At 48.3% G+C, this 16,397-nt stretch overlaps 1 protein-coding gene across 1 annotated transcript in view; it reads left to right on the forward strand.

Annotated features, from left to right (window-relative positions):
- The window catches only part of SMN1 (survival of motor neuron 1, telomeric), a 225,211-nt gene extending 209,165 nt beyond the window's left edge, over window positions 1–16,046 (forward strand). Inside the window, exon 9 of the mRNA XM_085632361.1 lies at window positions 15,296–16,046. The gene's annotated coding sequence lies outside the window, so the exon portion shown is untranslated. The remainder of the gene's footprint in view (window positions 1–15,295) is intronic.
- The last annotated feature ends 351 nt before the right edge of the window (window positions 16,047–16,397 follow it).

Consider the following 16,397-nt stretch of genomic DNA (forward strand, 5'->3'; position numbering starts at 1 on the left):
GCAGGGATTTTATCTAGACCGGTCACTTTTCGGAAGCCTCATTACCACTTTTCTTAACCCTTACTTAGTAATAAGTTGATCCAATGTATAGTACTGGATGGTGTTCTCTTAGCTTCCTTTATAATAGAAATAATCTGAGATTAATTGCCTGTTGGTCCTTCTGATGTAGGTTCATATAGTACTCCCAGAATGTAGAAATAATGAGTTATTTGTCGCTGATAATAGTATTGTCTGTCTTGAATACCCAGGAAATGATTCCTTGCTCACTGCTCTATTAATTTTAAGGTACAAATTTCATCCATACTCTCATTCTCAAAATGTTGTAAACAATTTTGGGGAACCCTGTTCACAGCCCTGTCCCTTAATTGTTTGAATAGCATTCATGTAGGGATAATCTGATGCATTAGACGCACTTGGATGGATACCTTAGATCAAAAGGCAGCCAGAGCTGATGTGCCAGCGCAAAACACACCAGAATTTAAATTCTTCCAACAAAAGTCTTCAATGTTCTCGAACTGGTGAAAGGGGTGGCCACCTTAAACCCCTTTGAAATTCCAAAACACAGTCCAAATTGATTACGTTCACTGAGCACTATGGATTATAACACTCTATTCTCTTTGTTGAAGTGTACATAGGTCGTTCTTTATTTTCTCAGATGCACAAACTCCTAGCCAATACGTGTTTTGTACAGGCCAATATGCCTCAACTTCTTCAGGGCTAGAATAGTGTATAAAGCGTACAATTAATTGCCATACGGCATATCAATTAACCATCACCACATTCTTCTAGTGACATAATGAAAACACAGTTAAAATTATAATGTGGTAACCCATATTTCAGACACAATGTTGCCACAAACCAAATGAACCTGCCTTGTGATTACAGCCAAATAAATTCTACATAAAGCATGCATTCATATTCACTAAGAATCCATTCAAACGAATGAGTGGTCTCCTGATTCCACGAGGAATTGGAACTGAGTGCCAAAAATTAATCAAAAAGTTCCAAAGAAGAAAAATAGGTGAGTAAGCCCAACTATGCTGCACAAAAACTGTTTGTGCCGGTTTTATGTGTATTTGGCAAACAAAAACATACCCTAATGAAATACAATGCCAAGATATTTAAAGGTAACCCTTACTTGGCGAACAGTGTGGTCCCAAAGCTATCAAATCTAAATTAAATAGAAATATTTATTACTATAGCAACTGGGCGATCAGTTCTTCTGTCCACAAGTCCATACAATATGGTCTAATAATCTTATGTCATAAAGATCAATCTTATTTGTGAAATATCAATCAGCAAAAAAACTTAGCCTTTCAGCAATTAGCAACCATACACCCAATTCCATGTCCTTTAGCCCTGTAATCACCATTAGGTCATTAATCAAAAACTCACTACTCACTATTCATTTTGAGTCATCACCAATCAAAATATTGATACATGGTCTTAGAGTGGGCTCATTAATCTGTAATCACTATAAAACAAAGTTGAAGAGCAAATCCTCTATCGTAAAGAGACGGTTTTACACAAGTATAACATTTTCAATAGGAGTGCCACTTTACCCAAGAGCTCCAAACACTTGCTCACCACACTTCTGTATTGTGTGCGCTGGTGTCCCAACAAGTCATTATGCGTGTTAACTTTAGTACCATGGACACAAAAATAACTGGGTCTGTTTTTTTTTTAATTATTTCGAAATATTTTGCATATTTAAATACCAAGAGGAAGATTTATATCCCTATATAGCTATACTATAACTCAACTCAAGTAAAGTAAGATCAATGTAAAGACCAAATATGCCTCGCATAGCCAGCATGATACTAGAGGAATAAGTAATCGGCAACCATCTTTGAATAGTTACTATTTAAGGGAAATGCACTATAACCATTGCTTATAAGTTGATCAGGTGTAACTCAAAAGTCACTAACTTGGCCAAAAAGGGAGATCACACAACAATCGATATCTAGTCTTTAAAAGCTTCTCATCATATAGGACTTCTTAACACTACCATCCTTATTACAGCAAAGGAACAAGAAATGAGTGCTTGTTTGAGTTCTCATGCTATTTGTAGTGGTGGCTAAGGCGACCACTCTTCTTCAAAACTATTAAGTCAAAACTTTTCATAAGTTCATATAAACACTAGACACTTCAACATAGAAAACCTGTGAGTGTTCCACCATAGTGCTCAGGGTGTGTAAGTTTATTTTTAGCACTTTCCCATTTCCCTCTGGTGCACCTTTGGGCCTCAAGGATCCTTATGGGCCTCAAGTCAGACTTCAACTGGCAGGTCCACCCTTGGTGGTGCCTGTGCCCCATGAACCACTTTGATTCTGGCGACTCCCACCCCCACGCCAATTCCCTTTTCATCAATACTGCCTATGCCTTAGGAGGATCTACAGCCCCTTGTGCTTGCTGAGCAGTATCCACCAAGGCCAGGCCTAGCTCCAACTTGCACATAGCCAAACAGGCATTTTATTCTATGCTCTTACCACACTGTAAGGCCCAATCTTTTCAGCACTAATTCAGTTGATGACAATTATGATGAAGTGGATGATTACATCCCTCAATTTGATAAGTGGTAGGAAGAACTCCGAGATGCTCATGATCAGTGTGCTTTTCAAGATGTTGGCCTTGTGCTTGTCAACCCGGTCCTACTAATGAGGAAAACACCTTGTTGTGTGAAGGGCTGCAGAAGCCTTAGACCTATGGCTCCCTACCATGGAAGTAATGACTAATGTTTTGACTGAGGTGCTTCAGCTGGTCAGGTCCCTACAGAACCTTAAATACAATTTAACGAGGCTCTCACGGATACCCTTTGGGGCTCTTCGTAGAAACCCTGCTTGGGTCCATCTAGTAATAGCCTGGTCTCTTGTTGTGCACCGTACAATCTAGTGTTTCTTACACAACATCCAGGGTCTGGCAGTTTGGTGGTATAGGTGTCTGCCAGTAAAGTCATCCCTAACGCCTTCCCTACACCGTGCCTGATCGTGTGTCAAAATGAATAGAAATATGTGATAAGCAAATGCTCGAGGCATATGAGCTGTAGATCACATGCTGTGCATAGATCGCCATCTAGTGTTGGGTCCGGATGTTTGCACTTTGTGTTTCTTCGAAGAAGTCTTTCCAGTCCCAAGGTAGGTGACTCCTCCTTTCGGTGATTATTTTATTAATTAAATCATTTTTATTGGCATTTTCTTTAAGTACATCACATCAGTATTGGTGGCATTGACATAAAAAGATATATCACATACATTTTACACCTTGACATGAGGCCGAATAACATAGTCTGTAGCCTCCCGTACAGTCCCAGAATTGGTGGTATTTCTAAGGAGCGAGTGGCGAGACAGTATCAGCATTCATGTAAGGCAGTCTGTGTTGTGTGTTTGGGTGTGAGGCGTACTCTCTCTGTTAGCACTATATTGTAGGGGTTGCTTTGTGCCAGTAGTAATATGAACTTAAACGAACCCAGGAGATAGAACTGGAATACACTGTTGTATATTGCTCCATTCGGTGGTAGCCGCCTGAGTATTGCAGTATGGTATGGTGGCTATTTAGGCATGCGCAGGTGAGGGGGGGGGGTTTCGGGGTCACACACGCGGTAGTGTATCTATGACCCACTCGTGGTTGCCAGTTGTGACCCGCCGGGCATCTGGCCCCTCGAGAGTCACCTTGAGTTGCCGCAGGGGTCGTGTGTGCCATAGGAGAACTGGTAGTTTGAGACCCCGGCGTCGTCAGTGTTTCCTGTATAAAGGAATGGAGTATCATAGCATGGAAATTGGATGCTTACGGGTTCCCTCAACCTCCTCTGTACGAAGCACTTCCTCCTCTGCTGTGCACCATTTCTTGACTGCTCCCACCCATGCCGCTAGAGGGGGACCCCCCCGGTGCTTTCCAATGCATAGTTATGCATCGCTTAGCTAGTAGGACGCAAAGCCCGTTTCCACCTTCATGTTTTTGTGGCGTTTGCAGATTCCAAGAGTACTAGCCTTCCATGTGTGTAGGTCTGGGATTCCCGTGACTGTCCTGAGAGTGGTATGAACTGAGTCCCAGTAACTGCGGAGCGCTGGACAATCCCAAAGCATGTGCTGGAATGAGGCATTGGGCTCTGGGCATCTGGGACATGTGAAGGAGCTATCGGGCAAGTACTTCTGTAGCTTTTCGGGAGTAAGGTATGCCCGGTGCAAAATGTGCAACTGTATGTTTTGCAGCGTGAATCTTTCTGGATTCACTATGCTGTGCATTATTCCGCGATCTGGTGGTTGGGTCCGGATTCGTAGTTTTTTTTTTTTGATTTTTTGTAGCCCAGGTGGGCGTCGACGTCCCACCATTTGGTGTACCTCTCGTGACGGCTTTCGGTGATAGTACGCATGGGCATCGACTCCATTGTTGGATTGTTTTTTCCGCCATCTGGTTCGGACGTCTATCGTTGCGCTCTGGTTCTACACCGTTCCTTTGGTTTCCCTCGGTGTGCAAGATACTCTCCCTCGACGGTATTGTTTTCGATCTCGTCTCCCTTTCTCTCACGTATCGGAATTACTTAAAATAATCTTTTGAACGGAAAGTTCGTGGAAGGCCGTCGGCCCACCCGCGTCGGGTCAACCTGCAGTCGATGGAACGAACTCCCTTCAAATTCTGCCCAAGGTGTCACGCGAAATACCCTTGCACTGACTCGCACAAAGTGTGTAATCTGTGTTTGTACCCCGAACACAGAGAACAAGGCTGCGACACGTGCCAGGCTTTCTGCTCCAAGAAAACACTTGCGACCATCAGGCTCGACGTAGTGACATGCAGAGCCAGCACACCAGCTCCATTCCGGATATCTTCGGTCAACAGCCGGACGAAGAGGCCAGTGAGACCATGGGAACAGAGGAGGAGCCGGTCGCAATCTCAGAATTCCAATCCGACCAAGAGGAGGACTTTCCACATGGTCAACATACCGTGAGTACAGCTCCCCCTTCATCCCAGGAAACAATTTCAATTAAAAAAAAGGCTCCGAACTAACCCGCACCCTCGGGCCCCGGTTGGCATCGAGATCACGCTTGATGCCTCGCCCTCTGGCTCAGCACCGAAGCCTACCAAAAGCCTTCCGGCTCCGAAAAGACTCCCTCCAAACAGAGTTCGGAGCCCAGACCGTCGGGGTCGAAACACAAGTCGTGCACCGACCCCCACCATTCGTCCCTGAAAGAATCCTCAGATCCGAAGACATCAACCGTTTCGACTCTGGCGCCGAAACGCAGTGCAGAAAACAACTACAAAGTCCAGTTTTGATGCCTCTATTGAAAGACCGGATCCGAAACAAAAGATTTTGTCTATCCATCCACAGACTGGCCATATCACCACTAAGGTGACTCTAAAAAGAAGGGCTGATGCAGAAGAAGAATATTGCATCCCTTTAAAGAAGAAATCTGTTGGAACTAACCTTTCCCCTCCTCCTCTTCCTCCACACATTCTTCCTTCATCACCACCTTCCCCTCAGCTTCAACCAATTTCACCTGAACATTCACCACCACATACACCTGATAAACTAGGATGAATGGGATGATGACCAGGATAGGGATCATGATCAGCCATTACAAGACCCATAACACCATTTCGCCCACGGACAATGATCCCGACCTGTACCCTACCAAACCCTCTCCACCAGATGATAGTGTAGGTTACCTTGAGTTACTGGGCAGAGCTTCCAACTACCATGGGGTGCAGCTACATAAGGAGTCATTAGAAGAGGATTTCCTCTTTGAAACCCTCAGTACCTCACAGAAGTCATCACTTACACTACCCATGCTTAAAGGGATGGTCAGTCAGGCATGTAGATGACCTTTTTAATGACCCAGTCAGAGCTTGTATTCTTACGCCTAGAGTGGACAAGAAGTACAAGCCAGCACCATCGGACCGAGTGTATATATGAGGGGACAATTGCCACTAGACTCCCTGGTTGTGTCCAATGCAAGAAAAAGCTTACTCCCAGACAACAGTAGAGCCCCTGATAAGGAATCAAAACTTATTGACACTTCTGGGAAAAGAATAGCTTCTCAAGCAGCCAATATCTGGCACGTCTCCAACACTCAGGCACTGTTAGCGAAATACGACCGTGCACACTGGGATGAAATGGAACAACTGATTTACCCCCGGAACACAAATCAAAAGCACAAGATCTGGTTCATGAAGGGCAGCTTATTGCTAACAATCAAATAAGATGCTCTCTAGATGCTGCAGACACTGCTGCTAGAGCTATAGACATTAGTGTCCTTTTAAGGAGGCATGCCTGGCCCCTTATCTGGTTTTAAACCTAAGGTTCAAACCTCCATTTTAAATACCCCATTCGCTAAGGAACATCTATTTGGCCCCATGGTAGATTCTTCACTTGAGAAAATGAAGAAAGATACTGAGGTAGCCAAATCTATGGGAGCCCTTCAGTCCACACAGGGTTGTGCTTCCTTTCGATGCTCCTTTTACCAAGGAGGTTCCAAAAATACCTCATCAGAAGCCACCTCCACCTATAAGGGCAATAACCAACCCTCTTCCTCTAGGGGTTATATCAGGGGAGGTTACAGGGGTAACAACGGTAAGGGCAGGGGCCGGGGTTCAAACACACGCACCTCCCCCGCCAACACAAAGCAGTGACTTGGCTTCACTTCCCCCCGACCACCCAACACCTGTCGGGGGAAGACTGTCAGATTTTCTACCAATTTGGCAATCAATAACAAAAGACAATTGGGTACTCTAAATTATCCGTTCTGGTTACTGCCTGGAAAACATCAACACACCTCCAAATATTCCACCAAAGTCCCACAAACTAGCACCAGACCAACTACACCTCAAACAAGAGGTGCAGTCTCTACTTCTAAAAGGGGCTATAGAGCCTGTGCCGCCCCAACATCACAGGTCGGGCGTATGCTCCTTTTATTTCCTAATTCCCAAAAAGACTGCTCTCTCAGACCAATTTTAGATCTCCGAACTCAACCGGTACATTCAGTCAGACCATTTCCACATGGTGACACTCCAACAGACACTTCCTCTACTACAGAAAGGCGACTTTCTATCTACTCTAGATCCAAAAGACACCTACCAGTTCACCCTGCTCATCACAAATTCCTCAGGTTTGTGGTAGCGGGTCAACACTATCCGTTCAGGGTACTCCCATTCGGTGTCACCACCGCCCCCAGAGTCTTCACAAAGTGTCTGGCGGTAGTAGCTGCTCACCTTAGGAGACCAAGCATCTACGTCTTCCCGTACTTAGACGACTGGCTCATCAAAGCCAACACATACCAACAATGTCTGCAGCACACTTTCAGGACAATTCTGTTACTGCATAAACTAGGGTCCACAATCAATGTGCCAAAGTCACATCTCCAACCAACCAATACAAAGGACTACCTAGGAGCCACAATAGATACTCAAACAACTCTTGCTTTTCCCAGCTCAGCCAGAATTCGAAATATTCAGGCTTTAGTGCCCTGCTTTCAATCCAACCATTGGATTCCAGCTCAAACGTACATGCAGCTACTGGTAATGATGACATCCTGCATCATGATCGTTCCCCATGCCAGACTGCACATGCATCCACTTCAAGAATGCTTAGCCAATCAGTGGAACCAGTCACAAGGTCTGTTGACCGATCTAGTGTTGGAAAGCGGCCGTACTCATCGCTCTCTACAGTGGTGGAACACACAAAATTTATCAAAAGGACAGCCATTCATAGACCCGGTTCCACGGATAGTTCTGACAGTGGACGTGTCCCTCACTGGCTGGGGAGCTCATCTACAACAGCACACAGTGCAAGGCTTGTAGAGCCAACAACAGTGTTGCTCCACATCAATCACCTAGAGCTGCTTGCAATATTCCTAGCACTCAAGGCGTCTCAAACTCACCTAGAGGGCAAAGCTGTCCTAATTCATACAGACAACATGACAGCCATGTATTGCATACAAAAACAGGGGGGGGGCACACTCTCCAACTGTCCCACTTAGCCCAAATCATCTGGAGGTGTGCCATTCACCACAAACTTTGTCTCCTAGCGGAACACCTCCCAGGAGTCAACAACCAGATTGCAGATCTCCTCAGCAGGCAGAGACCACAAATGCACGAATGGGAACTCCACCCTCAGGTCCTCCTTCCATACTTTCAACGTTGAGGAGTCCCTCGCATAGACCTGTTTGCCACATACCAACACTCAAAATGCAAAAATTACGGGCCCAGGCATCCACACCCATTGTCCAAACGCAATGCACTATGGATGAATTGATCAGGGATATTTGCTTACACTTTTCTGCCTCTCCCACTCATTCCATAAGTGATTCGGAAACTCAACCAAGCGTCCCTGACACTAATCATAGTTGCTCCCACATGGGCACATCAACCTTGGTTCACAACCCTATTGGAACTCTCAGTAGCTCCTCACCAGAAACTACGTCTTACACCCAATCTTCTCACACAGAGCTGTGTAGACATAAGGCATCCAGATCCCAGTCAACTCAATCTGGTGGTCTGGCTCCTGAAGTCTTAGAGTTTGGCTATCTTAATCTACCGCCAGACTTCATGAATATTATCAAAGAGGCTAGACGTCCTACCACAAGAGCCTGCTATGCAGCAGAGTGGAAGCGGTTTATGATATACTGTAATAACCATATCAACCCGCTTGTTGCTTCTTTACAAAACATTGTTATTTGATACATCTACAACGTTCCAATTTAGTGTACACTTCCATACGCTTACATCTGGCGGCAATAGCTGCATACCTCCAGAATAGACGAAATCTATCTCTTTTTAGAGTGCCTATTATCAAAGCCTTTATGGAGGGACTCCTAGTCATTCCCCCCCCGAGACGTCCACCTGCTCCAGAATGGAATCTCAATATTGTTCTCACCCATTTAATGGGTCCACCCTTTGAGCCATTGCACAAATGTGAACTGCAATTTCTCACATCGAAAGCTGCTTTCCTCATTGCTATCGCATCAATCAGAAGAGTGGGTGAGCTTCAGTCATTAACTATAGGAGAACCCTTATTTCAAATGCACCAAAATAAAGTGGTTCTTCTCTCTCTTGGCAATCATGTTCCCCAGGGCCGCCCACCGAGTCTGAGCCGCGTTGTAATCATTGGGCTCCCACACATTCAGGACACAGCGACGCACCTCTGGCAACAGCGCAACCCCGGTGACTTGTCCCATGACCACATGGACCCGGCGCCAGTATTCAGCCACCTCACGGCACTCCCAAAGGATATGGAGAAAGGTGGCACTGAGCCCACATCCCCGCTTACAGAGCCCGTCTTCAGAAAATCCCATCGAGACCAAACGGGGACCCGTCACATACACCCGGTGGAGAATCTTAAGCTGGACCAGGCGGAGACGGGCTGGAATGGCCACTTCCTTGGGGGACGACAATGCGGACTGCCAGTCCTCGTCGTCCAGTTCCACCCCATCCCCCGTCCACGCCTCCGGGAGGCGCACCAAGAGGTCAGCCCGATTATTGATAAGTTTTTTATAAATTAAAGAGATAGTACTGTCGGGGACATGACCATCGAGTATGCGGTCCTCAAGGGGCGAAGAAGCCGGGATCTTGGTCCCCTCCCCAAAAACAGAGAGCAGGGCATGCCGAACCTGGGCGTAGCGAAAGAACTCCCTTTCCGTAAGTTCGTATTCGCTCTGGAGCGCCGCGAATGTTTTAACCGCACCCTTAATCCTTAAGTCTCCCACTCTACTAATACCAATCGTGTCCCAACGTTCAAACCCCTTCGTTGTCCAGAGGCTTCCCAGTCGGTCGGAGGCAAACAGGGGAGTAGCACATGTTAATCGCTCACTCCAGCCCATGGCTACATTGGCCGCCCTCCAGATCCGTACCGCAATCTTAGTAGGGCCCGTAAGGGTCCGTCCAGCCGAGCTGGAGTAAAGTGCCCTGTTATAATTTCCGCCGGGAAGCAGGAATTTATCCATCTCATACGCCGGATTCAAGCCAGGCGCATACGTGGCATGGTTAATGGCCGATAGCTGTGAGGCCCAATAATACCTGCGAATGTCGGGAAGCGCGATGCCCCCGTCATACCAGGGGAGAGTAAGCTTTGCCAGAGCGATACGAGCCCGTCCGTCCCACACCAGTCTCCTCTGCAGGCTCTCCACCTCCCGAAAGTAGGACACAGGAATGACATCGAAGGAGTTCTGAAGTGCATAGAGGAATCTGGGGAGGGACATCATTTTAAACAGCGCTGCCCGACCCAGCGGGGACAAGGGCAGCTTACACCACCGAGCCGTGTCCTCCCTCAAACGCCGAAGTGGAAGCAGGAGATTCTGCTCATAGCGAGCCACCGGGTCCATCGAGACGTATATTCCCAGGTATTTAAAGCCGGACAGAGATAATTGAATCGGAAGCCGAGGCGGCAAGAGAGGAGGGTCGCCGGAGATAGGATAGACACAGGATTTAGACCAGTTGATCGTTAGACCCGAATTTCTCCCGAAGGAAGTCAGAACATCAAAGAGAACATTAAGCGACTGCCGCGGCGAGGTGAGATACAGGAGAATATCGTCTGCATACAACGAGACCCGATCCTCGAAGCCCGGGGCCCACCGGATCCCTCTGAGCGAGGGCTCCCAGCGGAGCCAAGCGGCGAGCGGCTCCAGGGCAAGAGCAAAGAGCAGAGGGGACAACGGGCACCCCTGCCTCGTACCCCTACCGAGAGCGAAGAGCCGAGAGACCCGACCGTTAACCACCACCTGAGCCATGGGTCCCGTGTAAAGAAGCTTCACCCAGCCAAGAAATCCTTCCCCAAAGCCGAATTTGGTCAAGACAGCCCAGAGGAATGGCCACTCGATCGTGTCAAAGGCCATCGTGGCGTCTAAAGAAACCAGCACGGCCGGTTCAGAGAGGTACGCCGCCCTGGCGAGGGCGCCGTGAAGACGCCGCAAGTTAAGAGCGGTGTTACGGTGAGGGATGAAGCCGCATTGATCAGGATGAATCAGATCGCAGATGACGCTCAACAAACGATTGGCAAGGACTTTGGCCAGGATTTTAGGCTCTGCGTTTAGCAGTGAAATAGGCCTATAGGAGGCACAGCGGTCTCGTGGCTTACCGTCCTTGGGGATCACGACTATCGTAGCCAGACGCTGGTCGTCAGGGAGGGAGCCTGCCTCAAGGGACTCCTGAAACATACGACGGAGGAAGGGCGCTAGTTTATCCGGGCGCAACTTATATAATTCAATAGGCAGACCGTTGGGACCCATCGCCTTGCCCGAACGAAGGGACCGAATCGCAGATGCAATTTCATCTACAGACAAGGAGGCGTCCAGCTGCTCACGGTCTTCGACGGACAGGCAGGGCAAAGCAATATCCCTCAGCAGAAGGCAAGAGTCTTCCTCGTCCCTATCAGTCACCGGGGAGTACACGGCCCGGAGGTGGTCAGCAAAACATTCCACAATCTCGCCAGGCTCAGTCAGACACACTCCATCCGAGACACGCAGCTCCGGGACCACACGATTCACTCTCTCCTTCTTATCCAGCCACGCAATCAACTTTCCCGCCTTGTCCCCGGCATCATACAATCGACCCTGCTGCTCCCTATACATCGTTTTGGCAGCGTCATTGACAAGAGACCTGTATTCAAACTGTTTCAGGCTGAGGGCATGGAGCCCGTCCGGAGTGACACCCGTCTCCAAGGCCGACTCCAGCCCCGAGATGTCAGTCTCCAGCTTCACCACTGCCTCACTCTTATGCTTCTTAGCCACCACTATCTGGGAGAGGGCGTGTCCGCGGATTACGGTTTTAAAGGCTTCCCACAGAGACCTTGCGGACGACACCGACCCCTCGTTTTCAAGGAAGTATTGGTCCATAGCCTTAACCAGACTGTCGCGAGTCGTAGGGTCTCGCAGGTACCACGGGTTGATGGGAGCGATCCGCCCTGCAGACCGCGACTCGGTGTCAAAGAGCAACCACAGCGGGGAATGATCGGAGATACCCCGCGCCAGGTGCCTAATCTCTCGTATCCGACCAGTCTGTGCCGCGGGCATAAGGAAATAGTCTAACCTAGAAAGACTCCCATGCGCCCCAGAGTGAAAGGTGTACTGACATTGGGTCGGATGCATTAATCTCCAACTATCTACCAGACCGAAGGTCTCCAGCAGTCCACCAAGCCATGCCTGGGCAGCGGGGAGGGCCCTGGGTGGGTGACGATCCAGGTCACCCGAAACCACCGAATTAAAGTCCCCGCCCATAAGCAAAAGACTATCCGGAAGTTCAAGCAGCATTCGACCCAAGTCCGCAAAGGTGGAGTTCTGGAGACCCGGGGGGACGTAAACTGAGACCAAGGAAAGGGGCTGCCCCTCCCACCTTCCAGTCAGACACACATAGCGCCCTCTGTCATCCGAGATTACCCTAGTGACATCCAACGGAAGTGAGGTTCGCAGGAGAATGCCCACCCCCCTGGAACCAGTTGTGAAACCAGAATGGGCCACGAGGCGGTATCCCCCCCTGTTCATTGCATGACAAACATTACCAACCAGATGCGTCTCCTGGATAAACACCACATCAGGAGTCAGACGGCGCAAATACTGCAGTACTACACCCCGTTTGATACGGTCCCCCAACCCATTGACGTTCCATGACATCAGCCTCAACCCGTCCCCCCCCCATCCCCTCCAATAGATCAAAGGCCCCCCATTCAGTAGCACAGTTCCCGAATCTGGACAAAAATCAGTACCTCGCCCTGCAAACGAAAAACACACAGCAAAACAGCCCCTCCCTCCCCCCAACCCCCCCCAAATCCAACTCCCCCCACCCTGCACCCCTGCGGGCCAGAAAACCCCCCCAACTTGCAGTGTGCCTGTCGCCCTCCTAACCCCATTCTACGAAAAGACCCCGGAGGAGGAAAGGGACCCGTCCCCGCCCGCCCCCCACACAGGTCCTAGCGAGACAAAATGAACAAAAGAAGTAAAACCCAGCTGAACAGTGCAAAATGGCAGAATCAAGGACCAAAAGTCACTCCAAAGGGGACCCGTCACCTTCGGCGCCTGCAGAGGGCCCGGGACGGCCACTTCTGTCAGGCAGCGAGTCCAGCCAGTCACTCACGGCCACAGGAGAGTCAAAAAAGGCAGCCCGATCCTCATGTTCCACTCGGAGTTTTGCAGGGTAGAGCATAGAGTACTTTAGGCCCAGTTCACGGAGACGACGCTTCACCCCCTGGAATCCCATCCGCTGTTTCTGGACAAGTTGGGTAAAGTCCGGATAAAAGTTAATGGATGAGTTCTCATGACGAACTGGGCCGTGGACCCGTGAGGCCTGCAGAATCGCATCTCGGTCTCTATAGTGGAACAGTTTGGCCACGATAGGCCTCGGGGGGGCCCCCGGCCGCGGCCGACCGCCCGGAACTCGATGTGCCCGCTCCACGGCAAAGAACTTGCTTAGGCCTGCAGGGGCCAACTGTTGGAGGATGAGTTCCTCGACCAGGAGGTCAACCGGGCGGTTGTCAGAGGACTCCGGTACGCCTATGACATGGATGTTGTTGCGTCGGGCCCGTCCCTCGAAGTCCTCCAGCCGCCGAGCCATCTGATCGTTGACCGCCTTAATGTCACCCAGCGCGGCCTGCAGGTCCGACACATCCGCACCAAGGGTGGAGGTCCGCGCATCGAGAGCCTGAACCCTCTCGTTAGTTTTGGAGAGGTCTGCCCGAATTAAGGTGACATCGATTGCCACCGTGTCGATTTTACGGGCCAGGGCCTCGTATTGCGTGGCGATGGTTTCCCTGATGCCGTCAATGGCGCCCATGATGTCCTGCAGGGAAAGCTCCGGAGAGACGGCCGTGCCACCGCCGGCGGCATCCGGGGGGGGGGCCGGTCGCTCCAGGGGACCCTCTGCCCTGAGTGTAGCGGTCCATGTTGTTGGCCTGGACCGGTCCCCCGCGGAGGGAGGCCTTACTCTTACGCCCCTCGGGGCCCCCCTTGCCCCCCATGTGGTCACGGATACCGAAGGGGACCGCCGATCAAGAGTCGTAGGGGCACCGGCACCGCAGACCAGCGCCTCACCAGGGACCACAAGATAGCGGTGCGGGGGGACCCGAGGCGATAGGCACACTAGTGGCAGGCGGAGACAAGGCCTCGTGCAGAGGCCAAGGAAACACCTAGCCACATCAAGTGCGTTCGCAGGCCAGCCCCCTGAAGTCCGAAAGTGAAACCGAAAGTGGTAGAGCGGCCACTGGCACCGCACTGCAGCCGCTGTTGTTCAATTACGACACGGCTCCACGGTTCACCTTCGCCCCGGGCACCTCCGTCGGGTGGGTCCCAAAAGTTCGAACAATGACAACTCAGGATTCCCAAGTCCGATTCGAGTTCTGAAAAGAGATACGTGCTCAGCCGGTCTTCATCTGCCAGATTCCATAAACCACATCAGGATATTCTCAGGATAAATTCCGAGGAGCAGCAAGGGTCCGGGGAGCCCTGTGCTCACGCGACCATCTTGGATGCGCGCTAGGCTCCTCCCCCAGAGCTCTTTTGATGGCACTCATGTGTGGCTCCACTCATCACTTCTGCAGCACAGCAACATCTGCACAGAGCTGCACACCACCTGCCGGCATGCAGGAGTACTGCTTTGAATTTTCTCAATCCAGTCCGACCAATGGGGAATATCACATAGTGAGGAATCTGTGGTTAGTTGAAGTATCCACCTGAAAGAAGTAACTTGTCTTTTATGTATTCTTTCAGTCTGCTCTGTACTGAGAATATAAACCTTTTGTGAATTAATTTTGTACAAATGTTCTTATACAGACATAGGACCTGAATATGACTTTGGCAGATGTGCTACTCCGTCACAATTGTGACTGATTTCACGTCCACTATATTATAACTTCCATAGGCTAAAATGCAATTGTAATGCGGCTGACGGGATATCCGTCACTTTTGTAACGTAGTAACCCTGTCTACCAAACTCGTAATCAGGCCCAGAGTAACTTTACTAGAAAGGATACAATTGTCTGCATTGAAGATCTTCAGATTTCGGTCCATGTCGATTAAGCCTTTCCAAATTCTGAGAACGTAAAATATCATCATGTTAAACTGATTTAGATAAAAGAGGAATTTTAGAATCAAGTTATTAATGTAATGGTCAGTGCCCTGACTTTTTCTGCAGAAAGTTTGTATCTTGTTTTGCGGCATAAAAGATTGTTGGTAAGAGACCCAAATTAAATGAAAAAAGTACCATTGTTATTGGTTTTAGAAGTAACCTTTTTTGAATTTAAAATTTGAGATAAAATGTTAACAGGAGTAAAGAAAATGTAAAATTCTCTAACTATGTTAATTATTTTTCTTTACCAATGCAGGTATGTGTCTCTCCCAAGGAGAGGGTATATATTTTGTGCTGTGACTGATGTGACCGAAGACTTCATTTTGTAAAGAAGGCAGACTGAGGACAGTCAAACCAATGAACAGATGCATTAGTTTATTAGTTGTACTATATTGGTCCTTGATACACCTTCTTTAGAGTATTGTCAAATGTCAACCTCCAGTAACCTGGATAAAGTGAAGAATTACATTATGCAGCCTTCTTTGCAATATCTTCGGATATTGGGGTTTACTTAAAACCTTCTATAGAGTTAATAAGAAGGTCCACAAAGATAATTCAAAGGATGTTATGTAGAGGCTCACTTTTGCGTGGCTGTTTCTTGTAGCTGTGTTTTGTATTGCGAGAATTGAGACCTAATATTTCAAACGATAAGAGCTTCAACTGTATTTGTACAGGATACCATGTATTGCCATACTCTTCCTCGATGTGTGGTGAATAAAAGGTGGTTTACTTAGCGACTACAGATGCATGTGGCATGTTGGTTGTAAGGTAGAAATCAGGTGTAAGCTCGGGCTTACAGAAAGGAACGAACGTTCTGTACAAGGAAGCTGACGTGAAAGAGGTTCTCTGGAGATTCAGCCTATCAATTCAGTAATATTTCTAATTGTATTGAATAAAACATGTTAATTTTATTTACTTTTTAAATTTTAGATTAACATCAAATGAAAATATACCTCTTTATAAGGAAGCTATGATTACAGATTAAAAATTTCTTTCCGTATTTTGAATGCCATTGTCTGTCTTAAATATGCAAGGAGTAATTGGAAAAAAGAGCAGTTATGTAGACGGTACTGAAAACGACAAGTTATTTTTAATGCCTGAACACAATATTAAAAGTGCAATCATTTCATAGTATCCTCACTCCATTTCCTTTGAAATAGGGGTGGTTGGAACTGCCCTGCTACTAGAATGCACCAATTGAGTCTCCATTGAAACATCATTCCCATTCCATGTGTAACACTGATGCTAATATTAGGAGAATGTTTTGCTCCAGGTTATAAAGCTCAAAATCTTGAAAGAGGAACCATCCTTTCCCAACAGTAGTTGGCAATTGCTGTCTGAAGTCCACCCCCCCCCCC

Source organism: Triturus cristatus, chromosome 2_1, assembly GCF_964204655.1.
Source record: "Triturus cristatus chromosome 2_1, aTriCri1.1, whole genome shotgun sequence".
Lineage (NCBI taxonomy): Eukaryota > Metazoa > Chordata > Amphibia > Caudata > Salamandridae > Triturus > Triturus cristatus.